The 13966-nt window shown below is 45.6% G+C and overlaps 2 long non-coding RNA genes across 4 annotated transcripts in view; both read left to right on the top strand.

Annotated features, from left to right (window-relative positions):
* Positions 1-1228, top strand: part of LOC129648146 (uncharacterized) — a 95458-nt gene extending 94230 nt beyond the window's left edge. Inside the window, exons 5-6 of the long non-coding RNA XR_008712734.1 lie at positions 167-310; positions 865-1228. This is a non-coding gene — a long non-coding RNA (uncharacterized LOC129648146). The remainder of the gene's footprint in view (positions 1-166; positions 311-864) is intronic.
* A 9500-nt stretch (positions 1229-10728) lies between these two features.
* The window catches only part of LOC129648114 (uncharacterized), a 32480-nt gene continuing 29242 nt past the window's right edge, over positions 10729-13966 (top strand). For 2 of the 3 annotated variants that reach the window (XR_008712708.1, XR_008712713.1), the window contains exon 1: positions 10729-11283. This is a non-coding gene — a long non-coding RNA (uncharacterized LOC129648114). The remainder of the gene's footprint in view (positions 11284-13966) is intronic. The other variant, XR_008712703.1, reaches the window with a different exon arrangement.

Below are 13966 nucleotides of genomic sequence, written 5' to 3'. Positions count from 1 at the left end.
TGTCTTGCTCTCCCCCTTATTCAGAGGCCGAGTGACCATGCAATCTGGAGCCAATTTGTCTCCTACCCCAGTTGCTGTCACACAAGCCTGCTTTATTTTCCTCAGAGCATGAATGTGAAGTTACATGTACATATTCACATGTTCATTCTCTGTTTATCCCCACAAGAATGTCAACTCCATGGGAGAAGCCTGCTGTCTGCTTTATCCTCTGCACTGAGAATAGTGCCAGGCACTTCACAGGTGCTCAATAAAGATTCACTGATTTGAAAAAATATCAGCAACAAAAGTAGAACATGTCTAAATGAAAATGGTAAGTCTGTGGAGAAGTGGAGAGTCAGGTAATTATGCTCCATGCAACATTTTTAATCCATCGGCTCTTAGAAGAAAGCTCGTTCTCTTCTGATAAAACTAGACTTAGAGGAAAAACTTGTTAAAAGATATGACGGCTTGATTCAGGATGGGAAGGCCTTAGAGCACACGTCTCCAATCAGGTCTCCATCAGGGAAATTAGAGGGAAGGGACATGACATATGGTGGACACTTACTAAGGGCCCAGGCTATGCTGGGGTCAGGAAATAAAGGCACTTATTGTGGACTTACAGGGTGGCACCATGTGGCTCAGGGGTAAAGAATCCACCTGCCGAGCAGGAGACGCAGGTTTGATCCCTGGGTTGGGAAGATCCCCTGGAGAAGGAAATGGCAACCTGCTCCAGTATTCTTGCCTGGGAAGTCACATGGACAGAGGAGCCTGGTGGGCGATGTCCACAGAGTTGCAAAGAGTTGGACACAGCTGAGCAGGCACCCATTATGGGTTTACTGGGTGGGAGCATTCCAGTTACACGGGACATTCTTTCCATCCTCACAGTGACCCTCCAGAGCTGGCTCTGCCGTGGACCCATAGTACAGAAGAGGAACCGAGGTCTCAAGATGAGCACCTGCCTAAGAAACCACCGCTGGAAATGACTGGAGCTCAGATTTCAATCCTTTTTTCTCCTTGATTTCAAAGCTCTATATTATATAGTCTTACATGTAACATACATAGCTGCCATGAATCGCATGTTCACAAGGACCAGGCCCAGGGCTAAGGCTTTAGGTAAAGGCATGTTTATCAACCAGGACTGAAATCCAAATCCTCAGGTGCTTCTCACCTCAGGCCACATGGCCTATTGAATAGCTTGGCCATCCTCTCCCTTTGCTTTCTGGTTTATTATCTCGGGAGCAGAGATCAGTACAGTTGTGTGACTGACTCATCTGTTACCAGCGAAATAAAGGCGCCGGAAGGTTTTTGCTGATTTGAGAGGTGTGATGCTTGTTGCTCGGCATTGGAATGCTATGTTCCGTTTACAAGGATACTTCAGATATTTATGGCTTGCCCACTAATTATTTGATGCTTGCAGTGGAGTTATTTTTGGGTCCTGGAGTCAGAGAAAAATGGGGTCAAATCCTGACTCTATCACTTACTAGCTGGGAGACAAAGCCTTTCGAGGCCTCTTTCACTGTTTCTGCGTGTGGGGAAAACAGAAGTGGCCTGTGTCACACTAGTGGTGATTGATTGTCATCATACACTTGAAGTGGTGCCTGTAAAGTGCTCTCAGTATGTGTTAGCTATTGGTAATATTTTTATCATCATTATCATATCTAAACGAGGGCTGTCCTGGGCCAGACTGTAGGAGAGAGAGGCCTGGGAATAGGATGATGGGGAGGACATTGTGTCAACTGCATTGGAGCCTTTAAACATTTAAGACCAAGGATCCTGACTGCTCACATTTCCTACATCTATAAAATAGCAATGGCAATCCTCTCTCTTGGGTGTGAAATTTAAATGAAAATACCTACAAGGGTAGAGATAATAATGACAAAAATTTATAAACCTTTAATATGTTGTAGGCAGTGTTCTGAGACTTTCTTGTTTGTTGTTTAGTCGCTAAGTCGTGTCTGACTTTTTTGTGACCACATGGACTGTAGCCCGCCAGTCTCCTCTGTCCATGAGATTTCCCAGGCAAGAGTATTGGAGTGGGTTGCCATTTCCTCCTGCAGGGGATCTTCCAAACCCAGGGATGGAATCTGCACTAACAGGCAGATTCTTACGCCTGAGCCACCAGGGAAGCCTGTTCTAAGACTTTAACGTGCATTAACTCAGTAGGTCCACAAGGCAAATAGTCTGAAGTTGATGCTGTTATAATCTCCATTTTGAAGATGAGGGACTGAAGAGGAATGTTTGTCTGGGATGTCACAGGGATTCATTAACTATTTCTTAGGTATTGAGAACTTTCAGGAGAAAAAACTTTTCTTTATCCTGTCTACCTCCTGGTATGGAATAGGTGCTCGGTATGTTTTTATTGTTGAATAAGTGATATAGATCAGAGGTTGACTGACCTTTTCTGTGAGGGCCCCATAGCAGCTATCTTGGGTTTTGTGTTTTAAACACAAACTATGTTGGGTTTTAAGTTCTAACTTCTCAACTCTCTGTTGTAGCACAAAAGTGGCCATAGACTATGTAGAAATAAATGAGCATGGCTGTGTTTTGATCAAGCTATTTCTAAAAGCAGGTGGCAGGACAGATTTGGCTGTGGGCTGTGGTTTGCCCCACCTTGATGTAGATGCTGATAAACAGTACTGTTTATTAAATGCATCGTCTTTGCTAGGCTGTTCAAAGTAGCTTCATGCTCTATCTCCTGAGATACCAGTGAGGAAAGGGGACTCACTGGGTTTAAATAAACTGTCCAGGTCTGCCAGACTGCAAATCTTAGATAAAAGAGATCATGTCAAGGATTTTAGAATGTGATCCAGATGAAAGTATAAGTCTAGATCCTTATTACTCAAAATCTGGTCCATGGCCCAACAGCCGTGGGATCAACTGGGAGCTCCTTCAAAATACACAATGTCAGCTCCTAACTCTAATCTTAACACTACTCCAACCTACTGAATTAGAACCTACATTTTCCCTGTTTCATGTGGTGGATAATAGGTTTGTCTAAAGTCAAACCGTACACTTAAGAAGACTGCTTTTTGGTATGTAAATTATAGCCCAATAAAGTGATTGAGACAAAGAAAAAAAGAATCTACATTTTCCTAAGCCTCTGAAGTAACTCTCATTCATATTCAAATTTGAGAAGTAAAACAAGACAAAGATCCAAACACTGTTCAATATCCTGAAATGTTTAGCTTTTGTAAGATAGCAAATCATCATATGGCTAAGCTTTTTATTCACCTTGCAGGTGGATGGAAACTGTTGGCGTGTGGCCGATAGAGTAAGAGGCAGAAACGCCTGTGAGGAAAGATACACTTAGACGCTGAATAGGAGCTGTATTGTCTAACAGCTTTTGGAAGCTACTTGGAAAATGTAGCCGATAATTTAATAATCTTTAAGGTAAAGACATTAGAAATATGCAAAGTGAGCTGGTTGGTTTTGCCAGATGGGGTCAGAACAAGGTTGTCTACCCCCCAGAGATGACAATTCAGGTTTAAATTGCTCAGAAGCTCCAAATCAGAGCCAAGCGTGTGGATGATCTATTTGAATTTTTTCTAGTGACTGTGACAGGCCTAGTAGCCCCTGCACGGCCTCTGCTCCCTCTGGCTTAATGTGATTGACAGTCAGGTTAGCACACAAAGGGCGGTGAGGAACCGCTCAGCTAAACAAGCTCCTCGACCTCCAGTCTCTAGAAGAATGTTGACTGACAAGGACACAATTAAAAAGGGATTGATTTATTGAGCTGGAATGCTCCGTCTCGCCTAATCTCAGCATCTCTCTGCTTTGTGTAATCACCATTTCCAAACAAGAGTCAGCCTCCACAAATGAAACCCTTGTGGTCACCAGGGAGCCAAAGATGCTCTTAGTTACCGAAGGTAGCCCAGCCCTAGACGCTCATAAAGAAAAACCACATGAAAGAAGTCCTCTCCTGCACAGGTCCTGGATAAGGATCTGGAATTCAGCAGGGAAGGACGATCTAAACAAAAAGTAAGTGGTGGTCATGAAAACTGCAAATCTTGGCTCCAGGATGGAACCTGGTTAAAAAGAGTAAATGGGCAAGGAGCCTTATTTTTGTCTTTCATATAATGAAACTGTAAATTTCTGTTAGAAATCGCAGGGTCATCAAATGTCTGGAATGTTGATGGGGATGCCCGTGGGATTCAAGGGGAAAAAATAGTCTGAGGATTTGAATTCATTGTTCCCTTTGAACTGTTTCATTGAACTGATGTGGTTGAATCTCAGTTATGCGTGTGCAAATAATTATTTCTAATTGTTGGGATTTGAGGTTCACCCCATAAATAGCACCTCTCTTTTTCACCAGAGTTATGAACTGGTTGAGGACTAAAACAAAAGTCTTGGCAGCTGGAGATTGAAATACAGCACCATCTTTGTTAGTGATGAAGTGGGAAATGTAAGTTTATAGCTGTGTGTTCTATGGACGGGTAGATTTCTTGCTACTGAGTCCCCAACCTAAAAAGACTTAACTCCTTCAGGCAGAGCAGCTCTGGACAGGCCCTTGGAAACACCATACAAAGGGGCAGAGCATGCCCCTTTGTACCAGAGCATGCTCTGGTAGACAGCCTCTCTCCCAAGAGAAAATGTAAAGAAAGGGATGGGCTGTACATTCCTAACTCCTCTTTTCAAACTTAGAATAAAAACATCACTCTTTGCTGGGTCATATGGTAGTTCTACTTTTAGTGTTTTAAGGAACCTCCATACTGTTCTCCATAGTGGCTGTATTAATCTACATTCTCACTAACAATGCCAGAGGGTTCCTTTTCTCCACACCCTCTCTTACTGTTTGTAGATTTTTTTGATGATGGCCATTCTGTTCAGAGTGAGGACATGGAAACAACCTAAATGTTCATTGACAGAGCGATGGATAAAAAACATGTGGCTCATATATACAATGGAATTTTACTCAGCCATAAAAAGGGATGAAATTGGGTCATTTGTAGAGATGTGGATAGACCTAGAGTCTGTCACACAGAGTGAAGTTATGTCAGAAGAGAAAAACAAATATTGTTTATTAACTCATGTATGTGGGATCTAGAAAAGTAGTCGAGATGTACATATTTGTAGAGCTGAAATAGAGACCCAGATGTAGGAAATAGACATGTGGAAATGGTGGGGGAGGAGGGAAGAATTGGGAGATTGGGATTGACATATATACACTACCATGTGTGAAACAGACAGCTGATAGGAAGCTGCCATATAGCACAGGGAGCTCAGCTCGGTACTCTATGATGACCTAGAGGCCTGGGATGTAGGGGGTGGGAGGGAGGTCCTAGAGGGAGGGGATATCTGTATACTTAGAGCTGATTCACTTATGTGTGCAGCAGAAACTAGCCCCACGTTGTAAAGCAACTATACCCCAATTTAAAAAAAAAAAAAAACCACTCTCCCCTGAGAGCCAGTGAAACAGAGAGAAACCAGGAATGAAGTGGGACCTCCCCCATGTGGAAGAAATAGCTTTCAGTGAGGAAGAAGGGCAATTGAGAAAATAGGCTGAGAGGATTGCACAACTGACCTGGGACACACAGCTAGGAGGCAGGGAGGCTTCAGGGCATACCCGGCTTTCCCTGGTTCTGGAGCCTGAAATGTGGACTAGGTTCAGCTGTATTTGTTGAATGAATAAAGTGAATGGTTGAGTGAAGAAGGCGACATTTGAGAATCACAGGTTGAGAAGTATGGTCTTGATGGGGGAGTCCGTGGGGCATTGTAGATCTTTCTCCCAAATCAGGGGCTGACCCAGGGGACAGCTTGCTTGATCTCCTGCCAGGCTAGGCCAAGTGCCTAGCAAGTGGGCTCTGGAACTGGCCCTGCTGGCCCAGGAGCCAACATCAGCTGGGTGTTCTTGGCTTGTCCACTTGGCCACCCCTATCCCCATGGGGTGGTCTCTGAGTTTGTTCTAGATTGCCAGGGGATCTGCAGATTGGCCTTCCAGATGGCCAAGGGGACAAAGCCCCACCCTCTCAGGGGTGGGATAAATGTATCTCTGCCCTCTCTAGAAATCTGACTCACAGATTAGGGAAAAGCGTGGCCAAGCGAAGCTGACATTCAACTTCCCCTATCTTGGTGGGGATTTCATAGTCTCTCATACATCTGGTCACCATGGTTGCAGATATCCCTTCCACCCCGGGTATGAAACACAAAACAGAGTCCCCAGTGCCTCATTTTCCCTGACTTGCTCTTCACATCTTACCATTTATTCATCATCATTGTTGGGGCAATAGGGTTCCCTTTATCAGGGGGTCCTTCCTCCAGGAGGGGCCCTTTTGCCTGGCCCAGAGCTCTGTTTCCAGCTTATCAGCTTTGCCACCTCCTCCTGTCCCCTCTTTCTCTGTCACACCAGCCCTGGTGTGGACTTCTGTGATCTTAATCTCTTTCTTTGGAAACTTCTGTCACTTCCAATCTCCCCCAGTTTTCTCCCTCCACCTCAGCTGTTTCTCCCAGCCCCCCATCGCCTTCTCAGCTTTCTCTTCAAAGAGATTGTGTGTCATTTTCTCCTTATTTGGTCCAATGTGACCTGACGGGGCGGCTGGAGCAGAATATTGGGGGTAGAAATATGTACTTAGTTTTCCACAGATTTTCTTTGCTTTCTTTTCCGAATGGGGCATTTGCAATCAATTTATGTCATTTAGCTGAAAGGTTAAGAATTTTCCACTTAAAAATCAACCTCCCCAAATGAAAAAATTTTTGGCACTTTTTTGTATAGTAGGCAAGTCTCCACATGCCTCTGTGCAGAGAGACTGCTCTGGAGAGGGTTTCCTTAGGAATTCCTGTGGACTGAGCACTGCTTCTGTTCAGGTCTTATGAACATTGATTTTATGGAGTGGACAGGAGGTATTGTTCTATTTCTGTTTTTTTGCCATACCACAGGGCATGTGGGATCTTAGTTCCCTGACCAGGGATTGAACCTGTGCCTGCTGCATTGGAAGAACTAAGTCTTAACCACCACTGGACCAGCAGGGAAGTCTCAGATCTTGTTCTTTTGTCTCCCTTAAGATACTCTCCCAGAGAAATGACATCACCATTGAGTGCTTCCACAGGTGGGCATGAGACTAAGGCTCACCTGTACCAACCCCTTCCAGGATAGGTTTCAATGGAAAGAAATGGGAACAGAACAGAACAAGGCAAAGCAACCCTGAATTATTTGTTAAGACCCTGACTCCAAACCTAGTTACAAACCTCAGTAGACCCAGGCTCCATCTTATGAAGACTTCTTTTTCTTAAGTGGCACCAAGTATGGAATCTAAAATATGACACAAATCAACATATTTACAAAACAAGGACAGACTCACAGACATAGAGAACAGACTTATGGTGGCCAAGGGTGGGGGAAGAGGGTGGGAAAGAAAGAGAGTTTGGGATTAGTAGAGGCAAACTACTGTAAATAGGTTGGATAAACAACAAGGTTTTACTGTATAGCATGGGGACTATATTCACTATCCTCTGACAAACTATAATGGAAAAGAACATGAAAAAGAAAATATATTTATATTGAAACATGAAGAAATTAAAACAACATTGTAAGTCAACTATATTTCAATTACATTTTTAAAAAGTGGCACCAAGGAGTCTTGAGGGGTTGCTGTTCATATTCCCACCCCATTCCTGTTACCAGTCTGGTGCCCCCAGATCCCAGCTGCTCTGTGTGCTGTCTGCTAAAACTTCACAACTGCCCCTTCTCTAGAGGTTTGCCTTCATCCTTGGAGTCTCTTTACTTGGGAGAATGCAAGCTCCCCCATTTGTCTTCTTCAACCTGTATCCAATGAGTAACCAATAGGGGTTATAAAAGATGAGCCCCTGTTTCAAAGTGGGATCAACTCTGACATACAGTTCAGGCTCCAGAGCTCCCTGTGGGCATCAGGCTTCAGACAGATCCAAGCTGAGACCCTATCCTGGCTTTGCTCACTTCCTTAGTAAGACACATGTGCCCAAATCCTTGTCTCAGGCTCTGCTTCCGAAGAACCAGATGTAAAACAGATAAGCATGCCAAGTCAGCAAAAGGATTTACCCCATCAGGACCCACACCTGAATCAGTGTCTTACCATGTTGGGGAGAGGGATGGTCATACTCACAGGGAGAAGTGGGGAGACCACAGTGCCTATTCTTATTCTGGTGCCAGAGCAGAACCAGTCTAGATGGCTTGATTCAGGCTTAAATCAAGTGACAGTGGAGGGAGCGGCAGGCCTACATTGTCCCCACTGACAGGATCAAGAGAGAAAGTTTCCCAAATAGGATGCAGAATATCCAAGAGAAAGAGATGGCTCTCTCTGAGGGTGGTTGGGCTTCAGGTTCCTAACCAGCTGCTGAGAGATGGAGCACAGTGGTCCTTCATTATTGTTCAGTCCCTAAGTCATGTCCGACTCTTTGTGACCCCATGGACTGCAGCACACCAGGTTCCTCTGTCCTCCATTATCTCCCGGAGTTTGCTCAAATTCATGTCCACTGAATAACAGGCAAATTTGGTCTTGGAGTACAGAATGAAGCAGGGCAAAGGCTAAAAGAGTTTTGACAAGGGAACACACTGGTCAGAGCAAACAGCCTCGTCCAACAACATGGACATCACCAGATGGCCAACACTGAAATCAGATTGATTATATTCTTTGCAGCCAAAGATGGAGAAGCTCTATACAGACAGCAAAATCAAGACCAGGAGCTGACTGTGGCTCAGATCATGAACTCCTTATTGCCAAATTCAGACTTAAATTGAAGAAAGTAGGGAAAACCACTCGACCATTCAGATATGACCTAAATCAAATCCCTTATGATTATACAGTGGAAGTGACAAATAGATTCAAGGGATTAGATATGATAGTGTGGCTGATGACTATGGATGGAGGTTTGGAACATTGTACAGGAGACAGGGATCAAGACCATCCCCAAGAAAAAGAAATGCAAAAAAGCAAAATGGCTATCTGAGGAGGCCTTACAAATAGATGTGACAAGGAGGGAGGTGAAAAGCAAAGGAGAAAAGGAAAGATATATCCATTTGAATGCAGAGTTCCAAAGAATAGCATGCAGAGATAAGAAAGCCTTCCTCAGTGATCACTGCAAGCCTTTCCTCAGTGTTTACAGGAAAACAATAGAATGGGAAAGACTAGAGATCTCTTCAAGAAAATTAGAGATACCAAGGAGACATTTCATGCAAAGATGGGCTCAATAAAGGACAGAAATGGTATGGACCTAACAGAAGCAGAAGATACTAAGAAGAGGTGGCAAGAATACACAGAAGAACTGTACAAAAACGATCTTCATGACCCAGATAATCAGGACGGTGTGATCACTCACCCAGAGCCAGACATCCTGGAATGTGAAGTCAAGTGGGCCTTAGGAAGCATCACTATGAACAAAACTAGTGGAGGTGATGGAATTCCAGTTCAGCTATTTCAAATCCTGAAAGATGATGCTGTGAAAGTGCTGCACTCAATATGCCAGCAGACTTGGAAAACTCAGCAGTGGCCACAGGACTGGAAAATGTCCATTTTCATTCCAATCCCAAAGAAAGGCAATGCCAAAGAATGCTCAAACTACTGCACAATTGTACTCATCTCACACGCTAGTAAGTTCAGTTCAGTCCAGTCGCTCAGTCATGTCTGACTCTTTGTGACCCATGGACTGCAGCATGCCAGGCCTCCCTGTCCATTACCAACTCCTGGAGTTTACCCAAACTCATGTCCCTGGAGTCAGTGATGCCATCCAACAATCTCATCCTCTGTCAGCCCCTTCTCGTCCTGCCCTCAATCTTTCCCAGCATCAGGGTCTCTTCAGATGAGTCAGCTCTTCACATTAGGTGGCCAAAGTACTGGAGTTTCAGCTTCAACATCAGTCCTTCCAGTGAACACCCAGGACTGATCTCCTTTAGGATGTATTGGTTGGATCTCCTTGCAGTCCAAGGGACTCTCAAGAGTCTTCTCCAACACCACAGTTCAAAATAATCAATTCTTCAGTACTCTGCTTTCTTTATAGTCCAACTCTCACATCCATACATGACTACTGGAAAAACCATACATAGCCTTGACTAGATGGACCTTTGTTGACAAAGTAATGTATTTGCTTTTTAATATACTGTCTAGGTTGGCCATGACTTTCCTCCCAAGGAGTAAGCATCTTTTAATTTCATGGCTGCAATCACCATCTGCAGTGATTTTGGAGCCCAGAAAAATAAAGTCAGGCACTATTTCCAGTGTTTCCCCATCTATTTCCCATGAAGTGATGGGACCATATGCCATGATCTTAGTTTTCTGAATGTTGAGCTTTAAGCCAACTTTTTCACTCTCCTCTTTCACTTTCATCAAGAGTCCCTTTAGTTCTTCTTCACTTTCTGTCATAAGGGTGGTGTCATCTGCATATCTGAGGTTATTGATATTTCTCCTGGCAATCTTGATTCCAGCTTGTGCTTCATCCAGCCCAGAGTTTCTCATGATGCACTCTGCATATAAGTTAAATAAGCAGGGTGATAATATACAGCCTTGATGTACTCCTTTGCTTATTTGGAACCAGTCAGTTGTTCCATGTCCAGTTCTAACTATTGTTTCATGATCTGCATACAGATTTCTCAACAGGCAGGTCAGGTGGTTTTGTATTCCCATCTCTTTCAGAATTTTCCACAGTTTATTGTGACCCACACAGTCAAAGGCTTTGGCATAGTCAATAAGTCAGAAATAGATGTTTTTCTGGACCTCTCTTGCTTTTCTGATTGTTAGGTAGGTAGAATAGGGAAAAGGAGTCCAAAATGGTGGTGGTTAAAAGAGAAGGAAGGTCCGAGGACCAGAGTGAAGACTTCAGGCAGAACAAACAGAACAAACAGCACTCCTGGCTAAGCCCAATTTGCATAGGGCAGCCCCAGGTGGAGGAAAAAACATATAAAAGGAGGAGCCAAAGCGCTTTCTCTCAGACTCTCTCTCCTGCGTGCATGCGCGCTCTCTCTCTCTCTCTCTTTCTTTCTCGCTCTTTCTCCCTCCCTATGCACTCCTCCACTCCCTTCTCTTCAAGTCTTGGATTTTCCTGCTATCTTCTAAATAAAATGGAGCTGTAACACTGATTTGCCTAAGAGCTGTAACACGGTTTGTCCAAGACCCGATAGCTGTGATGCGCCAAGGGCTTTAATGTCCGTTGCTCCAATTCTTTGTTGTGATGAGACAAAGAACCAAGGAACATACACTCGCGTGACATCTATGGTGCCGTGACTCGGATTTAACCTGGCTGAAACAACCTCTACGTGGAAGAGGCCAAGCACAACAGGAGCCCAACTCAACAGAAAGCTCACGCGGCCCAGTCTCAGATTCCAGAAGACCTCCAGTTAAGGTAAGAGGTCCTCGCTCCTATGGCTGGAGGGACCTTTACAATCTCGTTTCTTGTTTCCTCGAACCTCCCGCAAACAGGCGAGCGGCAGGGGCACAATTGAGGGACTCTGGAGAGGCTACTCCTCAGCATGTCCCAAAGGCGCTATCTGCTGAGCCCCAGTAGCTGTTACACAAGCCGGTAGGAATTCTTCTGTCCTTTTTCTTCTCTGTGCCAAGGATCAGACCAATGAAACTGAGCACCGGTCAGATATATAGCAAATTTTCCGGCGGGCTACGAAGGGGATTCCTTGGCATGTTTTTCCCACTGCTTTTTCCTCCTGTCCTTTAGCTCTTTCCCGGGACTCAAGCCCGACCAAAACTAATGAAACTCAGGCTCTGATGTCTCATTGCAGAAATTCATTGAGAGACAAAGCGATTTGTTAGGATCCAGAGAGAAGCCACCCTTCAGGGTGTGAACCATTGCTGAGGGCAACGGCTGCAACCATGGAATTAGGCCTGGCTAGGTTTTGTGAAGGGATGGAATTCATATGCTAATGAGTGAGAGGATCATCCCAGCCATTGGGGAACCACCCACTCCTCCCTCTTCTGATGTTGTGCCTTGGAGCTGTCTTGCCACCTCTGGGTGTGTCTGTTGGCTTATATATTGGGGATTAAGGTTTACTTGAAGTTTACTTGAAGTTGACTTGTCATCTTGGACCCAATTGATTTTAATTAGTTTACATTATACCCTTGTGCTATGTCATTCTTTCAAAGGTTGTGCTCTGCCCCCTTCCCTCCTGTTTCATGCTCTTTTCCTGAGCCCCATCCAGACCCACAAGGTTTCTACAATCTTCTGGAGAGACAACCAGAAAATAGCTGGCCTTGGGAGGGAAATACTCTATAATATCCAACCCTTAATCCTACCCAATACTGGTCACACTGTAGATCTTGGGGATGCCCAAACTCTAGTCCGGGGGGTCCCAGTTGGTCATCACACCTTGACCTGCCTAGGGATCGGTCTTTGAAAGGTTGTCACGCCTCAACCTGTTCGGGGATCCTCTAGTCCCAGGGGTCCCAGGAGGTCGTCACGCCTCGACCTGCCCAGGGACCCAATCCTTGGGAGGCCGTCATGCCTCGACCTGCCCAGGGATTCGATCTCTAGGAGGCTGTCACACCTCAGTCTGCCTGGGGATCTGCACCCTGACCCGGGGATGCCTGGCTCTCAGGTTGCAACAGTTCTGGGTAAGATGAACTTATATCGTATCTATTCCTGTCCACAGTGGGCAAACTAGCAATGAGTTACAAATCTCTTAATTCTACCCAGCACTGGTCACACTGGAGATCTTGGGGACGCCCAAACTCCAGTCCGGGGGGGTCCCAGGAGGTCATCACGCCTTGACCTGCCTAGGGATCGGTCTTCGAAAGGTTGTCATGCCTCAACCTGTTCGGGGATCCTCTGGTCCCAGGGGTCCCAGGAGGTCGTCACGCCTCGATCTGCCCAGGGACCCAATCCTCGGGAGGCCGTCACACCTCGACCTGCCTGGGGATTCGATCTCTAGGAGGCTGTCACACCTCAGCCTGCCTGGGGATCTGCACCCTGACCTGGGGACGCCTGGCTCCAAGGTTGCAACAGTTCTGGGTAGGATAAGCTTCAGAAAGACTCACCCCTAAGGAAGTCCACCTATGGAAACAGAAAGAAGCCTATTACTTGTGGGACTGTGCCCGGGTCTCAGCAATAACTCAGGAGCCCAATGAGAATCCCATTGCCTTTCTGGAGAGGCTAAAAGAGGCACTTCAAAAGTTTACCAACCTGGACTTAGACTCTTATGAGGGACAGGTGATTTTAAAGGACAAATTCCTGTCCCAATGTGCATCAGATATCAGAATTAAGTTACAGCAACTACAACAGCAGGACCCTGCTGCCTCTTTAGATGAGATGGTCCAGACAGCCACCAATACCTTTTATAAAAGGGAACAGGAGAAGGAGGCCAAGGCCCAGGAGAAGGAGAGAAAGAAAGAGACAAGGCATGCCCAGATTCTGGCCGCCCTCCAGAGAAGCCCTATGGCAAACCCCGAGTCCTTGAGGGACAAGGCACGAGACAGATGCCTGATCTGTAGACAGGTGGGGCATTGGGCCAAAGAGTGTCCAAACCGTGACAAGTCTCCTAGAATGGCTTGCCACAAATGCCATCAACTGGGACATTGGGCGGCACTCTGCCCTCGGGACCCAAGAGCCTCAAGGTCAAGCGCCAAGCCTACCCTCACGATGGTTCAAGAGGACTGAAGCATCCCGCTCCAGCCAGCCCGCCTGTCACAGATAACCATCACGGGGCTGGAGCCAAGGGTGTGACTGGATGTGGCAGGTAGGTCCAAGAATTTCTTGGTTGACACAGGGCTACCTACTCTGTCTTGATCTCCTACTCCGGAGCCTTCTCCTCCCAAACCTGTACCATTTTGGGTGCTACAGGAAAAGCAACTACTAAAAGATTCACCCGAGCACTTCTTTGTTGCTGGGATGGACAAATATTTTCCCACCAGTTTCTGGTGGTCCCTGAGTGTCCTACCCCCTTATTGGGAAGAGATATACTCACTAAACTGGGGACCACCCTTGTGATGGGAAGTTTTTCAGCCCCTAGAGCTCTACAGCTCCTGGTTACTACTGAAGAACCCATTACACCTTCAATAGAGAGGGACCAAAAACTATG

This window comes from Bubalus kerabau, chromosome 1 (genome assembly GCF_029407905.1).
Source record: "Bubalus kerabau isolate K-KA32 ecotype Philippines breed swamp buffalo chromosome 1, PCC_UOA_SB_1v2, whole genome shotgun sequence".
In the NCBI taxonomy this organism is placed as follows: domain Eukaryota; kingdom Metazoa; phylum Chordata; class Mammalia; order Artiodactyla; family Bovidae; genus Bubalus; species Bubalus kerabau.
This window is presented reverse-complemented; position numbering and strand designations above follow the sequence as displayed.